At 39.6% G+C, this 19,457-nt stretch overlaps 1 protein-coding gene across 6 annotated transcripts in view; it reads left to right on the top strand.

The window, feature by feature from the left end:
• The window catches only part of LOC105995190 (lysophosphatidic acid receptor 6-like), a 79,495-nt gene that overhangs the window by 46,539 nt on the left and 13,499 nt on the right, over window positions 1-19,457 (top strand). For 3 of the 6 annotated variants that reach the window (XM_013028888.1, XM_013028887.1, XM_013028889.1), the window contains one exon: window positions 12,731-12,857. The exons of the other annotated variants lie outside the window; for them this stretch is intronic. The gene's annotated coding sequence lies outside the window, so the exon portion shown is untranslated. The remainder of the gene's footprint in view (window positions 1-12,730; window positions 12,858-19,457) is intronic. 6 annotated transcript variants of the gene reach the window in all.

Raw genomic sequence — 19,457 nt, 5'->3', positions numbered from 1 at the left:
ATAAGGATCTAGCTTTAGTTTTCTACATGTAGTTAACCAATTTTGCCAGCACCATTTACTGAAGAGGCTGTCTTTCTTCCATTCTATTTTTTTAGCTCCCTTATTGAAGATTAGATGGCTATAGGTCTGTAGGTTCATTTCTGGGTTTTCAATTCTTGGAATAGAATTCTTGAGACAGGATTTTTGTGTTGGCTTTTGTAGGGGCCACCAAACTGTTTCTGATGTTTCAAGGTTATATCCCTACCAAAAATGCAAAAAGGTACCAATTTCTGTGTAACAGCATCAACATGTATTGTTATTTTTTTCAAATTTTTTATTGTGCTTAAGTGGTTACACAATTTTCCAATTTTCACAGTATTGTGGGATAGTGATGCTTAGTTAAAGTCACAAACACATTCTAACTTTCATGGGGCAAATTGTCTATCATGGCCTATAACATTTGTGAGTTCTATGGGCTTTGCAATACAGTTATTTCTTCCACATTGGGTGATATGTACATTTCTTTTGTTTTGCATAGCATCAGCTGTTCCCTCTTTCCCACTCATTCCCTCCCTTCCATCACTGCCATTGAGTTGCTTAGTTCATTTTTATCAATGTCCAGTGCATCTGATGGGTCCTGCTCTTGTATGTTTTTCCCTGATTCCCTCTAGTTCTGTGTCCTCCTCCTGGTTTCCCTCCAGTGTGCACATATATACCATATATGTGATCAGCAGCATGGGGTTATTTAGTAGTGATTCGACCAGATGAGTGGAAGTCCTTTGTTTCTTAAATCTTCTTAATTTTGTCATATTACCTAACATTTTGGATTTAACATCCACTTATCAGGGAGACCATGTGCCATTTCTCTCTTTGCTCTTGGTTCAACATGATTCTTCTAGCTCCATCCATTTCCCTGCAAATATCATTATTTTGTCCTTTCTAATGGATGCATAAAATTCTATTGTCTATAGATATCACAATTTTTGGATCTATTCATCTGTGGTGGGACATCTGGGTTGTTTCCATACCCTGGCTATTGTGAACAGTGATGCAATAAACATGGAGGTGCATGTGTCCGTGTATACTGGTTCCTGTTGTTCAGGATAGATGCCTAGAAGTAGTATGACTGGGTCATAAGGGAGGTCAATATTTAGCTTTCTGAAGACCCTCCAGACTGCTTTCCAAAGTGGTTTTGAAAGAATACATTTCCACCAGCAGTGTAATAGGGTTCCTCTTTCTCCACATCCGCTCCAGCATTTGTCATTGGCTGACTTTAGGATATGGGCCATTCTGACTGGGGTAAGGTGGTATCTTAGGGTTGTCTTTATTTGCATTTCCTTCACAACCAGGGATGACGAACATTTCCTCATATGTTTCTTTGCCATTTTTATTTCTTCTTCTGAGAAGTCTCTCTTTAGTTCCCTTGCCAATTTAGTAATTGGTATATACTGTATATACTGGATATTAATCCCTTGTCTGATATCTTGCTGGTGAATATTTTTTCCCAGTTAGTTGGTTGTCTTTCTAGCTTGGTTGCTATAACTTTAGCTGTGCAGAAACTTTTTATTTATCCCATTTGTCAAGTCTCTCTCCAATTTGTTGTGACCCTGGAACTCTGTTCAGGAAGTTCCTGCCTGTGCCTATAAGTTCAAATGTCTCTCCTACTCTGTCCTGCAGTAGTTTCAGAGATTCAGGCTTGAGGTTAAGGTCTTTATTCCATTTTGAGTTGAGGTTGGTGCATGGTGATAGGCTGGGGTCCACTTTTAGTTTTCTGCATGTGGCTGCCCAGTTTTCCCAGCACTGTTAGTTGAAGAGGCTGTGTTTCTTCCACTGTATGTCTTTGGCTCCTTTGTCAAATATCAACTGACTGTAAGTATGTGGTTTTATTTCTGGATCTTCTATTCTATTCCATTGGTCGTCTGGTCTGTTTTTGTGCCAGTACCCTGCTGTCTTTGTTATTATGGCTCTATAGTAGAGTTTGAAGTCTGGCATCGAGATCCCTCCCATGTTGTCTTTTTTGCCTAGAATTGTTTTGGCTATTCTGTCTTTTGTTGTTCCATACGAATATAAGTTTGGACTGTTTTCTGTATTTCAGAAATGTACGTAATTGTGATTTTAATGGGAATTGCATTGAATTTGTATATTAATTTTGGCAGTATTGGCATTTTCACTATATTAAGTCTGCCTATCCAAAAGCATGGAAAGTCTTTCCATTTCTTAGTGTCTTTTGTAATTTCTTTCTTTAAGTTTTTATACTTTTCATTAAATAATTCTTTTACATCTTTGGTTAGGTTAATTCCTAAATATTTTATTTTTGGGGGGAGTTATTGTAAATGGGGTTGCTTCCTTTATTTCCCTCTCTGCTTGTACATTGTCAGTGTATAGGAAGGAAGGTTACTGATTTTTGTGGGTTGATTTTGAATCCTGCTACTTTGCCAAAGTGATTATAATTTCTAAGAGTTTGGGGATGGAGTTTTTTGGATCATGAAGGTATAGTATCATGTCATCTGCAAAAAGGGATAGTTTAACGTCTTTCCCTATGCAGATCCCTTTAATGTCTTTTTCTTGCCTTATTGCCCTGGCTAAGGGTTCCAGGACTATATTGAAAAAGAATGGAGACAGTGGGCATCCTTGCCTTGTTCCTGATTTTAGGAGAATTGGTTGTAGTTTTTCCCCATTAAGTATAATATTGACTATTGGTCTGTCGTATATGGCTTTTATTGTTTTAAGGAATGTTCCTTCTATTCCTATTTTCTCCAGAGCTTTTAACATGAATGAATGTTGTATTTTATCAAAAGCCTTTTCTGCATCTGTGGAAATAATCATGTGGTTCTTGACCTTGGCTCTGTTGATGTGTTGGATTACATTTATTGATTTATGTATGTTAAACCATCTCTGCATCTCTGGAATGAAGCCTACCTGGTCGTAGTGTATGATTATTTTTTAAATGTATTTCTGGATTCTGTTAGCTAGAATTTTGTTAAGGATCTTTGCATCTGTGTTCAACAAGGAGATTGGTCTGTAGTTCTCTTTTTTGGTTGGGTCTTTGCCTGGTTTGGGGATGTGATATTGGCGTCGTAGAATGAGTTTGGGATAACTCCTTCCTTCTCTGCTTCTTTGAAGAGCTTGAGGAGTATGGGTATTAGTTCTTCTTTAAAATCTTATAAAATTCCACTGTGAATCCATCTGGTTCTAGGCTTTTCTTTGTTGGAAGACTTCTGCTTGCTTCCTGTATCTCATTGTAAGATATTGGCTTATTTAATTGATTTACTTCTTCTTTGTTCAGTTTGGGCAACTTGGTCTAAAAATGCATCCATTTCTGCTAGGTTTTCTTTCTTTAGAGAGTATAACTTTTGAAAATAGTTCTTTATAATTGTTTGGATATCTTGGGTACTTGTGACTTTTCCCGTGGCATCCTTGATCTTGTTATTTTGGGTTTCCTCTCTTCTTTTCTTAATTAATCTTGCCAAAGGTCTGCCAATTTTATTTAGTTTTTCAAAGAACCAGCTTTTTGTTTTATTAATTTTATTTATAACTTTCCTATTCTCTATCTCACTAATTTCTGCTCTTATTTGATTATCTGGCTCCATCTAGTAACTTTAGGTTCCATTTTTTCATGTTTTTCTAGCTGTTTTAATTGCAACATGAGATTATTTACTTGGTCTATATTTTCTTGATGTGGGCACTGAGGGTGATAAAGTTGCCCCTCAGGACTGCTTTTGCTATGTCCCACAAGTTTCTTTGTGATGTGTCTTAATTTTCATTGAATTGTAGGAACCTTTTAATTTCTTCTCTAATTTCTTCTGTTACCCAGGTGTTGCTTAGAAGTGTGCTGTTCAATTTCCATGTATTTGAGTAATTTCTGCAATATGCTTTGTCATTGAGAACTAGTTTGATTCCACTGTGGTTGCATAGGATACAGGGGATTATGTCAGTCACCTTGTATTTGCTTAAGTTCCTTGCATGAGCTATGATATGGTTTATTTTGGAGAAAGTTCCATGAGCTGCCGAGAAGAATGTGTACTGTGTTGTTTTAGGGTGAAATACTCGGTAGATGTCAGTTAGTTCTGCTTGAAATATGGCCTCACTTAATTTGGTAGCTTCTTTGCCAATCCTCTGGTTGGTAGACCTGTCCTTTGGTGAGAGTGGGGTGTTAAAATCTCTTAGTATTATCATACTAAGATCTATTTTATTCTGTAAGTTTGATAGTATTTGCTTAACATATTTGGGTACTCCAGTGTTTGGGGAGTATAAGTTGATAATGGTAATATCTTCCTCTTGGATTGTTCCCTGTATTAATAAGTAGTGTCCTTCCTTGTCTTTTTGTATTGATTTTTAATGAAAAGTTTATTTTGTCAGAAATCAAGATAGCTACTCCTACTTTCTTACTGGGGGCATTTGATTGGTAGATCCTTTCCCAACCCTTCACTCTGAATTTGTTTGTATGTTTGGCTGAGAGGTGGGTCTCCTGAAAGCACCAGATGGATGTGTCATGTTTTCTGATCCAATCTGCAGTTCTTTTTCTTTTGATTGGTGAATTAAGTCCATTAATATTTAAGGATATTATAGAGAGATGCATTGTGGTCCCTGTCATTCCCTGTTTTCCTAAGTTTTCTTCTTTCCTTTCCTCCTGTGCTTGCTCAGTTAGACTTTTATTAATGACTGTCTGGTGTGGGTCCCTGTTCCTGGTTGCTTTCTTCAGGTTGTGTTTCCCCTCTTAGTATTCTTTGTAATGCTGGCATATTGTTTATGAATTCATTTAGTTTTTCTTTACTATTAAAAATTTTCAATTCTCCATATAATGTGAATGCTAGCTTTGCCGGGTATATCAGTCTAGGCTGGCAGTTATTGGTTCTCAGGGCTCGGATGGTACTTTCCTAGGTCTTTCTTGCATTCAGTATCTGTGTGGAGAGATCTGCAATGATTCTAATTTTTTCCCCATTGTAATATAGCTCCTTCTTCATTTTTGCTGCATGCAAGATTGTTTCCTTATTATTCAGATCTGTCATTTTTACTATAATGTGTCTAGAAGTGTTTCTCCTGGGATCCTGCTTGTTAGGTATTCTATATGCTTCTGTTATGTAGATAAGATATTCTTTTTTAAGATGGGGGAAATTTTCATTGATAATCTTGTTGAATAGGTGTTGCATTCCCTTGCTTTGATATTCCTCACCTTTGGCCACTCCAATTATACGAAGGTTAAATTTCTTGGCACCATGCACTTGCTCTTGGATTTCTCTTTGGCATAATTTAAGTGATTTTTCCATATCTGTGTTTTTTTTGGGTCCAATTGGTGTATTCTGTCTTCTGTATCTGACACTCTAAATTCCATTTCCTTCACTCTGTTAACTATGGCTTCTATTGTGGTTTGCATGGAGGAAATGGACTCATTTATGGATTTGATGTTGGTTCTCAAAGTACTAATCTCACCTTTTAGTGAGATTAGTACTCTATTTTTGTGGGCACCTCCTGCTTGAGACCCTGCATCTCTTTCAACAGTTTGTCCCTGTGTTCTTTCAATTTCTGGTCTATTTCTCACTTTAATTCTTGAGTCATTGCCTCTAGCATCTCTTGGATGAAGCTTTTGTCTTCCGTTCCTGCTTTGCTTCCACTGGGGCTCTCCCCTGGGTGGCTGCTGGCTTTTGGGGGTAGCTTGCTATCCTGGGTGTTGATAAACCTTGTAATTTTTCTCTATGATTTTTGCATGGGGATTCAGGGATTATTGGAGACTAATCTGAAATTTTGTTTTCGTCAATAGGTGTTTGTCTTAGCTTGGTTGCTGTTTCTGGGCTGTCAGAGAGAGTCTGTATCTGGTCTCTGTTCTGTTGGGGGCCTATCTCCAGCTGCTGGTCTGACTCACATAAGGCTGTCGGCTCTCTGCTGTAGATCACTGGCAGTTCATGCCTTTAGAAGGACTGAGTGGCCTAGACTGCTCCTGTTTACTCTTACAGGTGCTCTTGGCAAGATTAAATGTGCTGGATGTGCTCTCCCAGTTGCTGGAGTCTGCTATGGACTCCTGATTTTTTTTTGGCCCGGTTGTGAGCCTGAACTCTGGGCCTGGGTGTTGTCCCTCAGCTCTTCAGCTCCAGGCTGGCACCCTACCATTTGAGCCACAGCGCCACTTCTGACCCTGTCTGCTTATGTGGTGCTGAGGAATCAGATCCAGGGCCTCATGTACACAAGGCAAGCACTCTACTGCTGAACCACCTTACCAGCCTGAGCTCCTGGCTATTATCAGGTGTTGGCGGCCTGAGTTGTCCAGTTCCCAGCCTGAGATATATGGGTCGGGTTCTAGTGGGGTTTGGGCTTCTGGTTCTCTTGCCCTGGACACCCAGGTCTTTTGCTGTCACGGGTGTGATTCCCAGGGGGTGCAGTTCCCTGTTTTCTCCCCTCTGCTGAGGCATATGCTCAGCTTCTGATTTCAATCAGGAGGAGTTGGTTGTGTTACTCAGGCACCGGATCCCCAGGCCTGGTCCTAGCTCCTGGTCCCTGGCCTGGGGCACGTCATTTGGACCTGTGCTGTGAATCCTGCCTGGGTTGCGCAGCCTGGAGTACACAGTTCAAATTTTTTCCACTGTTGGCTGTTGTGACCTAGGGGTACTGTTCCTGGCTTGGGTGTTTAAGCTCCCTTCCAGGGGTGCTCTTAATCTAGCCTGGCCAGCTGGATGTGCTCCATGGGCTGGTGGAGCTCTCGAACAGTTCCCAGTTTTAGTGGGTCTTGTAATCCAGGTGTTGGGGTAGGGGTATGGGTCAAGGTCTGGGGGTTCCGGCCAGCTCTGGTCTTCCTTGAGGGATACACTGTACCCTGAGGGGTAGTTACTCTGGAGCTAGTTGTTGTTTCTATGTAATGTAGGTTGATGGTTGCTGCTGCAATCAGAGTTCAGTTGAGATGTTTGTGGGCTGGGCCAGCCAGTGGTGGCTCTGCACATGTCTCCTCTGTCTCTGCCTCTGTTGATGCTGTTTTGGGTCGATGCTGCAGGATGGGCCTCTGGCTGAGGCGGGGGGAGGGGGGAGGGAGGGGTCTCCATACAGGTTCTGAGCACTGGGGTTTGTCTCTATTTGTGCTCTCCGGATCAGTACCAGTACCTTGCAGGTCTTCTGCTCTGGCGTTTGGTGGGTGACCCATGTAGTTCTGGGGTTCCCGCCGTGGGGCCTAGTGGCTTTGGCGGGATGGAGCCCCACTTCTCGGAGAGTGAGGGGTGGGGATGGGATCTTTGTGCAGGCTCCTGGCTAGGAGGTTTCTCTGTTATTCGCCATCAGCGGGTCCGACATTGTACCTCAGGTGTCTTCTGTGCAGGTGATCTGCAGGCAACCCCCTGTGTCTCTGGTGACTACAGCAGCCCCCACCAGGCTGGGCTGGCCATGGCTTGGTGTGTTGTGGCACCAGTAAGGGGGAGGGGTCTTCGTGCTTCTCTGTTCTGATATTCTTCCTTTTCTTTCTTTTTTGTCAGCTTCCTGTTTTTCTCTGGGTGTTTGTCTTGTTGTCAGTCTCTTGGGGAAATTAAGTGTTGGAACTTGAACTCTCTTTTTGGTTGGAGAGAGCTGTGGCATTTCCCTACTGTACCATTGCCATCTTGGTCCCCCTAACATGTATTGTTATTTAAGCAGTTGTTGTCATCTTAGCCCATTTGGGTTGCTGGAACAAAATTCCTTAGACTGGGTAACTTGTCAAAAATAGAAGTTTATTTATCACAGCTTTGGAGGCTGTAAAGCCTAAGATGTACACATCAGCAGCTTTAATGTCAGATGAGGGCCTGTTCCTCCCAGATGATGCATGACATGGCAAAAAGAGCAGCATTCTTTCTCTAACATTGTAAGAAAGGCAACAACCCCATTCACAAGGGCTCTTCCCTCATGATCCAATCATCTCCCAAACTTCACATCTCTTAATGGTATTGCAATAGTGATTAGGATTCATCAGATGAATTTAGGAGGACAAAAGTGCCTAAGTCATGGCAACATCTTAGTGGATGTGGGCTGATATCCTATTGTGTTTTTTTGTTTATTTATTTATTTTTGGGTCTGGTTGTGGGACCTGAACTCTGGGCCTGGGCACTGTCCCTCAGCTCTTCAGCTCAAGGCTAGCGCTCTACCACTTGAGCCACTGCGCCACTTCCGGCTTTTTTCTTTTTTCTTATGTGGTGCTGAGGAATCGAACCCAGGGCCTCATGCATGCAAGGCAAACGCTCTACCACTGAGTCACCTTCCCAGACCCCTATTGTAGTTTTGTTTTTCATTTTCCTAATACTAGTGATTATGAGGATCTTTTTGAAAATTATATTTTATCTTTAAGTAGTCTTACAAAGTAGTTTCCATTCAATAGATCAGTTCATATATACAATGTATCTTTTTTTTATTGTGAAAATATCTTGATCGATGTCATCCCTTTCATCATTTTTCCCCCATCCCTCCCAACCCAACCTCTCCCCTCAATTTTATAGGATATGTACTGATTATGGCTACATCCTCCTTTCTTCATTCTGCTAAGAAATGTACGCATTATCCTGCCCATGTAATTGTAACCCCTCTGTACAGTATGTTCACAAATAAAATAAAATAAATAAATAAAAAAAGAATGGGACACTGAAAAAAAAAGAATAGTTTTTATGTTCTTATTGGCCAATTGCATAACTTGTTTGGAGAAGTGTCTCTTCTTTGATATCTATTTTGGTAAAATTGTCAGTTAATTGTTCGAGTTACACCGTTGGAATCCACCCCTGTGTATATCATTTTTTAGTCAGTTTGATTGCTTACACATGCATGTGGTCCAGTGTGTTTCTGAATGTGAAACAAATTTCCTGCCTGGAACTTTTATTTGTCCTTTTACAAATTGTTCCTAGAATGGTACATTATCTTTCCATAAGAGTAATCAAAATTACTTGTGAGTAGACCTAAATACTTCTGAGAAATTTTGGGAGACAGTCATAGGCTACTAAATATTTGCTTTGCAACTAAAAATTTATTGTGAAAAGGCTTTGGAAACCTCAAACTGGAAAAAATAGAATATTACTTCATTATTAGTAGTATTGCAGACACTTATTCAGTTAAAAAGATACTAAGAATTCAGCTTATATTTCTTATCTGTGTGAATTCTTACATTAGAAGAGAGGATCTGAGAGTAAAGGGCAGGAAGGATTCCAACCACAATTTACTGGCTCACCAATTCTGAGCATTTATAAGCACCTGTTATACTTCCTGTGAAGATTAACCTTTTATTTCCTTTTCTGGCCTTTGGCCACTCAGAACTCACAGATGCAAATGGCTCAGTGCTGTTTTTCCCCCTACTTCATCAACAGGAAGGCTTGTGACCACACCAGTATCTTCAACTTGTTCTTAATCTGATACTGAGAATGCTGAAGAGGGTGTTTATATTTGTAAATGGGTGTTTTCTTTGTTGCTGTGTTTTTTCTCTTGTAGCATCTTGCTTTTATCTATCACCAAACTTATTTGATTTTTCTGAAAATATCATTGAATTCTGTCTTGTCCAGTGATATTTCTAGGTTTTCTAAGGCCACAGTTTATTGACACTGTACACAGTAGAGGTTATGAGTTCAAGTATGTCACCCCTAAATACATGTTGAACTTCTAGCAGTACCTCAGAATGTGACCTTATTTAGGAATGGGTTCATTATGGATGTAATTAGCTAAATTGATTCATTCAAGAGTAGGAAGAGCCCTAAATCCAATATGACTGGCATGCTTATAAAAAGAGGAACATTTGGACAAAGAGGAAGGATGGTTGTGCAAACATGGAGATGGGTTAGAGTAATGCAATTACAAACTCAGTAATACATGCAAGAAGCAATGAAGTATCTTCCCCTAGAGGCCATATAGGGCCTTAATGTCATTTCAAATGCTTGATCTTATACATCTACTCTCTACAACTCTGAGGCAATAGATTTCTGTCTTTACACACTGGATTAATATATTTTATTTTTTATTGACCTAGTATTTCTGAATATGAGGTTTTAATACACATATATTATGTAATGTTCAATTTAGGATAATCACTATACTTATCACCTTAAACTGTTATCATTTCTTTTTTCCTTTTTATTGCTGGTCCTGGGGCTTGAACTCAGGGCCTGGGTGCTATCCCTGAGCCTTTTTGTGTTCAAAGCTAGCACTCTACCACTCAAGGCACAGTGCCACTTCCAGCTTTTTTTTTTTAGTTGGTCGTGGAGCCTGAATTCTGGGCCTGGGCACTGTCCCTCAGCTCTTTAGCTCAAGGCTAGCGCTCTACCACTTTACCCACACCACCACTTCTGGCTTTTTCTGCTTATGTGGTGCTGAGGAATCTAACCCAGGGCCTCATGCTTGCAAGGCAAGCACTTACCACTGAGCCACCTTCCCAGCCCCTACTTCCAGCTTTTTCTGAGTAGTTTATTGGGCTTTTCTGCCTGGGCTGGCTTTGAACTGTGATGCTCAGATCTCAGCATCCTGAGTTGTTAGGATTACAGGCATGAGCCCCTGGTACCCAGCTTGTTATCATTTCTTTATAGTATGTCCAGAACCTATTATGTTAAGTATTTTGAGATATACAAGGCACCATTGTGACCTAAGATGGGGAGAAGAGCAGAAAGGACATAGAAGGAAGTTAGATGATAGGTATATTTCTATTGTTTTACTCTAGCTTGTCTTTGTTATGGCAGCATTGGAAGCTAATACAGAAGTAAAGAAAATCTTCTTAAATTATATTACTTCATTTCAATTCTTTTACTTTACATTTTTCACATCTGTTGAAGGCAACTGATTCACTTCAACAAAACATATATAAACTGTCAATGTCCATGGAATGGACATTGCCAGTCCATTCCTTCCATACTTCTCACTTTTTTCCTGCAAATATCTTAGGAGCCAGACATATCTTTGGATCTATTTCCAAAGCTTGGAACATTCTTCCTTTGTTTAATCATCCAAACCCTACTCATTCTTGAAGTATTAAAAATGTTACTCCAATTACTTCAGTAAGGTCAGCATGGATTCCTACTGTTGGAATGACTACTTTTTCTACTCCACAACACAATTGACTTGCACCTCTATTATGTCCTTCCTTTCTCTTTCCCTTGTTACTAATAGTTTCTCCCCACTTTGAAAACCTCTCTACTTGATTGGAACCTTTTTAACAGCAGGGAATGTTTCTAATTTTTCTCTTTCCTTATAACATCAAATTGTTTAGGTGGGGTTATTCACCAAAGTGGATATTACTAAATTTTTTGTTATCTGCTTCTCTCTCTCTCTCTCTCTCTCTCTCTCTCTGTCTCTCTCCCTCTCCCTCTCCCTCTTCATTGTTTATGGATCTCAGATTAAGACCTTTTAAAATTTCAAAGAGTTACAGCCAACATCACATTGAATGGGAGAAAGCTGAGATTATTTCCTCTAAGTTTAAGAAGAAGACAATGGTGTACATTGTCATAACTCTCATTCAATGTAGTAATAAAGTTATAGCCAGACAAGACAAAGAAATTAAAGGCATACACATAACAGTGGAGGAAGTCAAATTGTACCTGTTTGTAGATGATATGTCACTATATATTGAAAAAACCCAAAACTTCACTAAAGGACAATTAGAACTAGTAAATGAATTCATTAAGGTCATGGTAAACAAAAAATTAAAATAAAATCAGCAGCATTTTAATATACCAGTAAAATGGCAAGCAATGTGACTCCATAGCTTTTATCCTTTGCTATAACTATAAGTATTTAAAAATAGTTGTACAAAGAGGTTTCAATTCACTATATTGACTTATGTTTATGGTGCATCTTGATCATTCACTCCCATACCTTTCACCTTTAATAAATAAACTGTACATGTCACTGAACAAAGCTATTAAATGAGGACCTTTTGTGGATTTTTTACATATATCTGACATCAAGACATAGGAACCTCAAGTAAAAGTGCTCCACAATAGTATACTATGGTGTAATAAAAAGGGAATAAACTATTAATACACTCAACAACACAAATGAATCTCAGTTATGCTACATGAAAGAATCCATGCAGAAATGAATACATTCTGGATAATTCCATTTGTCAAAAATGTCTTGAAAATAAACTGATCCTGTAGTGACCAAAAGCAACTCAATTTTTACCTGGAGATTAGGGAGAGGAATGGGAATTTATTATCAATAAACATGAGTGCTAGGTATGGATGATTCACACTTGTAATCCTAGTTACTGGAGAGATCAGGGTCAGGAGGATCACAATTCAAGACCAGCCCTAGATAATAGTTCACTAGACCTCAACCCCAAAATCAAAGCATAAAAGTGACTGGACCTCCATCCTCTGGACCACTTACTCAGTGCTGTGTCCTCACCACCAGGTAAGAAGTCACAAGGACTCTGTGATGTATTATCTCTACTCTAGAGATAAGGAAACTGTGGTACAAAGAATTTCAATAATTTGCCTAAGGTTCTTCAGTAAGTGGCAATCGGAGTTTCTGGCTTAGGCCTACCTGATTCCACAGCACAGCTTCTCCCTTCCGCTTCTTGTTATCTGTTTTCCCAGATCACCTGTTTTGCCTCATCCTGCAGGGTTTGGATTCTTTTGGCCAGGGACATCTGTTCATATAACCCTTTCCTCAGTCCAAGAAACAACTCCAGACAGACAGCTTCTACCTCTGTGTGTGCTTCAGTCGAATCCACAACACTCCTGGGGAGCATTGTGCATTCTCAGCCTGCTTCCTGCCTAGCCCTCACTCTATCCTGTGCCTTCATCTCATATTCTTTCATTACATATCTATCCCCAAGTCTGTGTGTTCCTGAGTGCTTTAGATCACAGCAAGCCACAAGGCAAAGGAGAAGAAGATGGGACTTCAGAAAGAGGGTGGAGAGAGCAACCATCTGTGAAGTGATCCTTCCGTGCTGAGCGTTTGAGGTAAGAACTTATCAAAGTGGGATTTTGTTCCCACCCTACAATGCTTGCATGAAGATCTCATTATCATTATTCATACCAAGCGGCCAATTTCTGAGATGTTAAGTAATTTTGGGAATCAACTTGCCCAAAGCCACAAGCAAAGACACTAGAGCCTAGATTCAAACTGCTGTCTTGTTTCAAATCCTGAGTTTTTTTCTTCTGTGGAGTTAATAAAATGTTTTCTATATGTATACTCAAACTGACTAATTGAGATGCTTTTGTAAGTTTTTGTGAAGAAAGCTTTTATAGAAGAGGTGTGCGTGGCGGGGAGGGAGGAGGGAGGGGAACCGTAAGCTGGAAACATTTAAAACCTTCATTCTTGCCTTAAGACTGGATCATTCTTGGGAGTTAGGATTTTGAGTGATGGAGTCAGGAGGAGGCAAAATAGGGTCAGCTAGTATTCCTATCATTACAGAGTTAACAATGTACCTATAAAGAATATAATTCATTTTTTCTACTCAATTGATGGTATGAGTTTACTGTACTAACCAAATAATAGCTACCATCCATGGTGCATTTATTACATGCTGGGCACTGTTGTAAACAAAGCACCTAATTTTTTTAGCATTATTATAATCTCCATTTTTTTTAATCTAGGAGGAATTTGAAGTTCAGAGAAGTTCAGTAACTTGACTAAGGTTTACACAGTATAGTTTGGACAAAATCTACTATGTCTGATTCTAGAGCTTATGTACTTATATGCATATGTAATATAATGTTTCTTCTATCAAAGAAATGACTTCAATTTGGGACAATGGTTAGTTGGGGTATATTTAGTGAGATAAGACAACCTCAAAAAGTCATCAATGTATGCTTTCTCTCATATATGGAATTTAGACCTAAAATGATTAATAATAATGATAAAATGGGACATGAGCTTAAATGAAGGATTGTCTGGCTGTGGGAACCAGCGGGAGGGAGAGAGGGAAAAGAGAACCTACTGAGGAGTGAACATGATTGAAGTACACTATATATATGAAGACAGCATTAAGAAACTAACTACCGTTTGAAAAAGAAGTTGAGAGTTAAGAGAGCATAATAGAGGAGCACATTTGATAGGGGTAAATTGTATGCATCTATGGACGAATTATTATTAACCTCCTTGTACAATTAATTTACACTAACAAAAACAGAAGTGATCACTCAATGTTATGTTTACTGATAAGACTACCAAAATAATGTGTAAGTCTTCCCCCCATACATGACCCTTGCCTCCTGATTTTTTGAAATAGGCTTTTGCTAAACAGCCTAGGCTAGCCTTGATCATCTCACTTTACTTTCTGGAGTTGTAGGATTTTGTATGTGTATGTGCTGGTACTGGGGCTTGAACTTGGCCCTTAGCATGTTTTGCTCAAGGCTAGCCCTCTACCAATTGAGCCACACCTTACTTCCTGCTATTTTGTTGGTTAATTGGAGATAAGAGTCTCACAGACTTTCCTACCCAAGCTATCTTGGACTTGTGATCCTCAGATCTCAGCCTCCTAAGTAGTTAGGTTACAGATGTGCATGTGCCTGGTGGAGTGCTGGGATTAAGGTGTGTGTCACTGTGCTTGACCATAAGTAAGTCTTGAAGACTGCTAAATTTTGAGATGAACTGGGACATAAGTTATGGTGTTTGTTTGCTTGGTCTTTGGATTTCAGTGGACCTGAGATAGGCTTTCCATAAGCCTACTACACACACAAAACTTTCACTCATTCTTCTAGTTGAGGAAAGATGAAAGCTATAGTCTGATTTAAAGTTTTTTCATATCTCTCAATAAAAATATATAATATGCTTTAAACATTTTGTATACTTGTCTCAAAGAAATTCAAGTTGGTTTTAAACAGAATGATCTTACATGTTCTGAAGAATTTATCAAACTAAAAACAAAAATTTCAGTTATGCGTAAAATAAGCCTTTCTAAAAGCTGTCATGAAAATGACAATGTAGATATACAAGTTACTGAAGGCAAAGAGTAAGCACATGCAAATGCTAGTTAGAGTGTTGATTATGTAATCTTCTTGACTCACTCAGGACACACAGAATGAAATTACCACGAGTAATTCACAGCTAGTTGAACAAGCTTTCTTTGAAAGCAGAATTTAAGATTCAGTTTAGGACAATCAAAATCCCATTGTCAGGGCCTTCTGTAATTCCTTCCTTCCTTCTCTCCCCTCTCTCCCTCTCTCAATCTCTTTATTTCTCTCTCTCTCTCTTTCTCTCTCTCTCTTACACACACACACACACACACACACACATTCAACTACCATGGAACTAAGTCCCAATAAACTCTTGAGAAGTTGAAAATATCAGTGTGGCTGACTGGGAGATTTTGTTTACTATGCTGCCCAGCATTGTAAGTGAATATAAGACCGTATATCACAAATGGAATCATCAAAAATGCGTTCAGTATCCTTTGTAGTTCTATATAAATTTTAGGATTGTTTTTCTTACTTTTGTGAAGAATGTCATAGGGATTTTTGAATGGGATACATTAAATATGTATATTACACTGGACAGTATGGACATTTTAACAATATTTATTCTTCCTATCTTTTTTTGGGGGGGGGTCCAGTCATGGGCCTGAACTCTGGGCCTGGGCGCTGTCCCTCAGCTCTTCAGCTCAAGGCTAGCGCTCTACCACTTGAGCCACAGCGCCACTTCCGGCTTTTTTCTTTTTGCTTATGTGGTGCTGAGGAATCGAACCCAGGGCCTCATGCATGCAAGGCAAGCGCTCTACCACTGAGCCACCTTCCCAGCCCTCTTCCTATCTTTGAATACGGAATATCTTTTCATTCATTTTTTTCTTCTTTGGTTTTGAATATATTTTCTTTGTGTGTGTGCTGCTATTGGGGTTTGAGCTCAAGGCTTCTTTGCCCTTGCTTGGTGTTTTAATTCAGATAGCACTCTACAAGTTGAGCCACACCTCCACTTAGCTTTTTGCTAGTTAATTGTCTCTGGAACTTGTCTACTGAGGCTGCCTTCTAACCTTTATCCTCAGTATCCTCCTGAGTAACTAGAATTACAAGGGTGAACCAACCACACACAGTTCATACATATTCTTTGGGCTCTGTTTCTTTTTTTTTTTTTTGGGGCTTGAACTCTGGGCTTGGGCGCTGTCCCTCAGCTCTTCAGCTCAAGGCGAGCGCTCTACCACTTGAGCTACAGCACCACTTCCGGTTTTCTGGTGGTTTATTGGAGATAGGAGTCTCACGGTCTCTCCTGCCCGGGCTGGCTTTGAACCGCGATCCTCAGATCTCAGCCTCCTGAGTAGCTAGGATTACAGGCGTGAGCCACCAGCGCCCAGCTTCTGTTTCATTTTCAGTTAAGACATTACCTTGAATATTTTTATGGCTCTGTGGTGTGCTGTTGCTTGAAATAATATTTACCTTAAGGATTTAAAAATTGTTACAAGCCAGAAAGGTAGTAGACCCCTGTAATCACAGCACTTGAGAATTTGAGACAAGATAATTGTGGGCTTGAGTCCAGCATGGACTACATAGAAAGACTAATATCCAAATATCCAAAATATCAATTCTGCTCCAAAATGTTGCAAATGTTTTGCTCTGAGGTAAATTACATTCTCACATGCCCATTATATGCTTTATGGATAATTGTTCCAATAGCTAATCTTTTGTTTACAAGAAGATACAAGGTGTGGAATTGTTCCTAACTTAAAATTTTGCAGCATCCTGTTGTCTCTGCTAAGTAGAAATGCTTATTCTTATCCAAGCTTTCACAGTACTGGGGTTTGAACTCAGGGCTTGAAGCTTGGTAGGCAGACACAGCATGACTGAGACACACTTCCAGCTATTTTTATTCAAATTTAGGATCTGACAGCATGTTTGACAGCAGTTATGTGAAAAATAAACCATTGGGCTTTGTGCTAGGTGAGACAAATGCCAAACAAAGCACATCACTGATCTAAACTATTTGCCCCTCTCTATTTCAGTCTATGGAAAAAAGGGCTAGAGCCCAAGAAAGCACAACAGGACAAATTATAAGATGACTCAGAAAAGATGACACAAAAGCAGCATATTATCTCATTTTTGTGCAGTCTCTTTAGAGGCTGAGAATCATGGTGGAGAGGACACTGCTAGCCAGCAGTCAGGAAGTGTTTCTAGTTTCAATGTATATTGGAGGTAACATCTACAACAAATGACTTCCTTTCTGGAACTCAATATCATCATCTGATAATGTAGGGAGTGGTAGTAATGCATTTCTCATGAGCTTCCTGGTTTTAAAACATTAGAATATCTGAAGAACCCAATATGTGTTTTTCATAAGGAAAAAATTAGGTCCTCTATATGAGCCTATGAAGAGGGTAGGCTTAAGGATCAGGGTTTGAGCCAGGTACTAGTAGCTCATGCATGTAATCCTAGCTACTGAGGACCACAATTCAAGGCAGCCTCGGCAGAAAAGTCCATGAAACTCTTATTTCCAATGAACCATCCAAAAGCCAGGAAGTGGAGTTGTGGTTTAAGTGGTAGAGTGGCAGCTTTGAGCAAGAAAAGAGAGTTCCAGACCCTGAATTCAAGCCCCAGTATCAGCACACACACACACACACACACACACACACACACACACACACACACACACACACACACACACACACACACACAGAAGATTTGATTAAGGCAGGCATATTTTTGTGTTTATGTATTTATGTATTTATTTTGTATACATGATGTATAGCCAATATTTAATAGCTTCTGTTTTTCATCATAACACTTCAGTTCTACTCTCTTCATACATTTCAAGTACAGCATACAATATCATTAACTATGGTTCCCATACTGTATCTCATAATACTTACTAATACTACATAAACTTTGTTCCCTTTGACATATCTCTATGTTCCCTCATCTTCTCACCCCTAGTAATCACCATTCTATGCTCTGTGAAGAAAAACTCAATTTTAAAAGTTGCCAAGATTAGGGAGGTGACTCAGTTTTCCCATGAAAAGTGGACACTGAGGAATTTTGGTAGGTTTGTAAGCCCTATCTGTTTCTCTTCTGTTACCCAACTCCGCAACCAGTCATTGCCCTCAGCATTTCTGGTAAATATTTCAGGGAAAGGTTGATTTTGTACCTAAGAGTATAGGTATAGGGCAAACACTACCTAGTTTGTTACATTTGATTGGTGAAATTAAGAGTATAGATGAGAATGAGTTTTATGATTGATTAGAGTTGATTCTAATGGATTTATGTCAATAAACACAGATTTCTAATGTAGAAGGTCAGAGACATCTGTTCTAGGCTTTGTCCTAAGTCAATATTTTCATTGGTGACTTAAATGGAAACAATAATGTGATCAAGCCTACATATGGTATAAAACTGGGAAGGATAGAAAATATGCTTAATATCAGTAAGATTCAAAAGACAATCTTGAGTTTGTTTTAAACTTTTGTTACACTTGTATTACGTCCTATAGGAGAAGGAAGTGCCTGAGGGTAGAAGTCAGGGTTCTTTATCCATTATTACTATTATTTATTAGTAGCAAACCTTTAGGATGGCCAAATTAGATAATTTCTTTGTAACAAATCCATCCCATCTCCCCCGAGGAAAATTATCTGATTTAATTATTTGAAGGTATGCTTCTAATAAATAATAGTGATAATGGATGAAGAACTCCCTCTTGGGAGTTGGGGCAAGAGAGGTTTGATTTTTCTATCTGGTAGGATTGATCTTCTAAGTTAGAGAATTGCGCAGTTAGAGGTTAACATAAGTCATGGTGTTTCCTTTGGATTTCTGTCAGGGAATTACCTATTGCTTAATGATTTGCAGGAAGTATTGCAGGGCGAGATAATAGCATTGTCTTTTTAACAACAACTGATAATTCTGGCCAACCCATTTGTATTTCATTAATTCACCAAGATGAGAGTTTAGCTGATTTGTCTAAAGTACTAAACCGAGAGCTAGGTACAAAAAAGCAAAGGTTCGGTACTCTAGGACTCTCAAACCTATGTGTGTGTGTGGGGGGGGGGATGAAACATTTATGCAAATGACTTCCATGCAGCATGTTGATGCCTGGTGAGGGCCAAATGACAATTGGGGGAAGAGGAGGGGAAGAGAGGGGGGAGGGAGGGAGGGAGAGGGAGAGAGGAAGAAGAGGAGGAGGAAGAGGAGGGAGGGGGAAGGAGGAAAGGAGAGAAAGAGATGGAGACAGAGACAGAGATGTATAATGTACATCTATGCATTCTGGGATAGTCTTTGAGAAGGGGGGATTTGGACTTAATTCTAGCCAAACCAATGAGGGCCTCTGCTACACCTTTCCATTTTGGAGGAACTTAAAAAATAACCTTGTAATTCTTTTACATTATCTCATGGAAAAATAGAGAACAGAAAAATCACAGCCTAGCTGGGCGCCAGTGGGTCACGCCTATAATCTTAGCTACTCAGGAGGCTGAGATCTGAGGATCACGGTTCAAAGCCAGCTCGAGCAGGAAAGTCTGTGAGACTCTGGTTTGTCTCCAATAAACCACTAGAAAACCGGATGTGGTGCTGTGGCTCAAGAGGTAGAGCCCTCACCTTGAGCTGAAGAGCTGAGGGACAGTGCCCAAGCCCAGAGTTCAAGCCCCA

This window comes from Dipodomys ordii, unplaced genomic scaffold, assembly GCF_000151885.1.
Source record: "Dipodomys ordii isolate 6190 unplaced genomic scaffold, Dord_2.0 Scaffold116, whole genome shotgun sequence".
Lineage (NCBI taxonomy): Eukaryota > Metazoa > Chordata > Mammalia > Rodentia > Heteromyidae > Dipodomys > Dipodomys ordii.
Note: the sequence above shows the minus strand (reverse complement) of the source record. Positions and strands in the feature narration are given on the sequence as shown.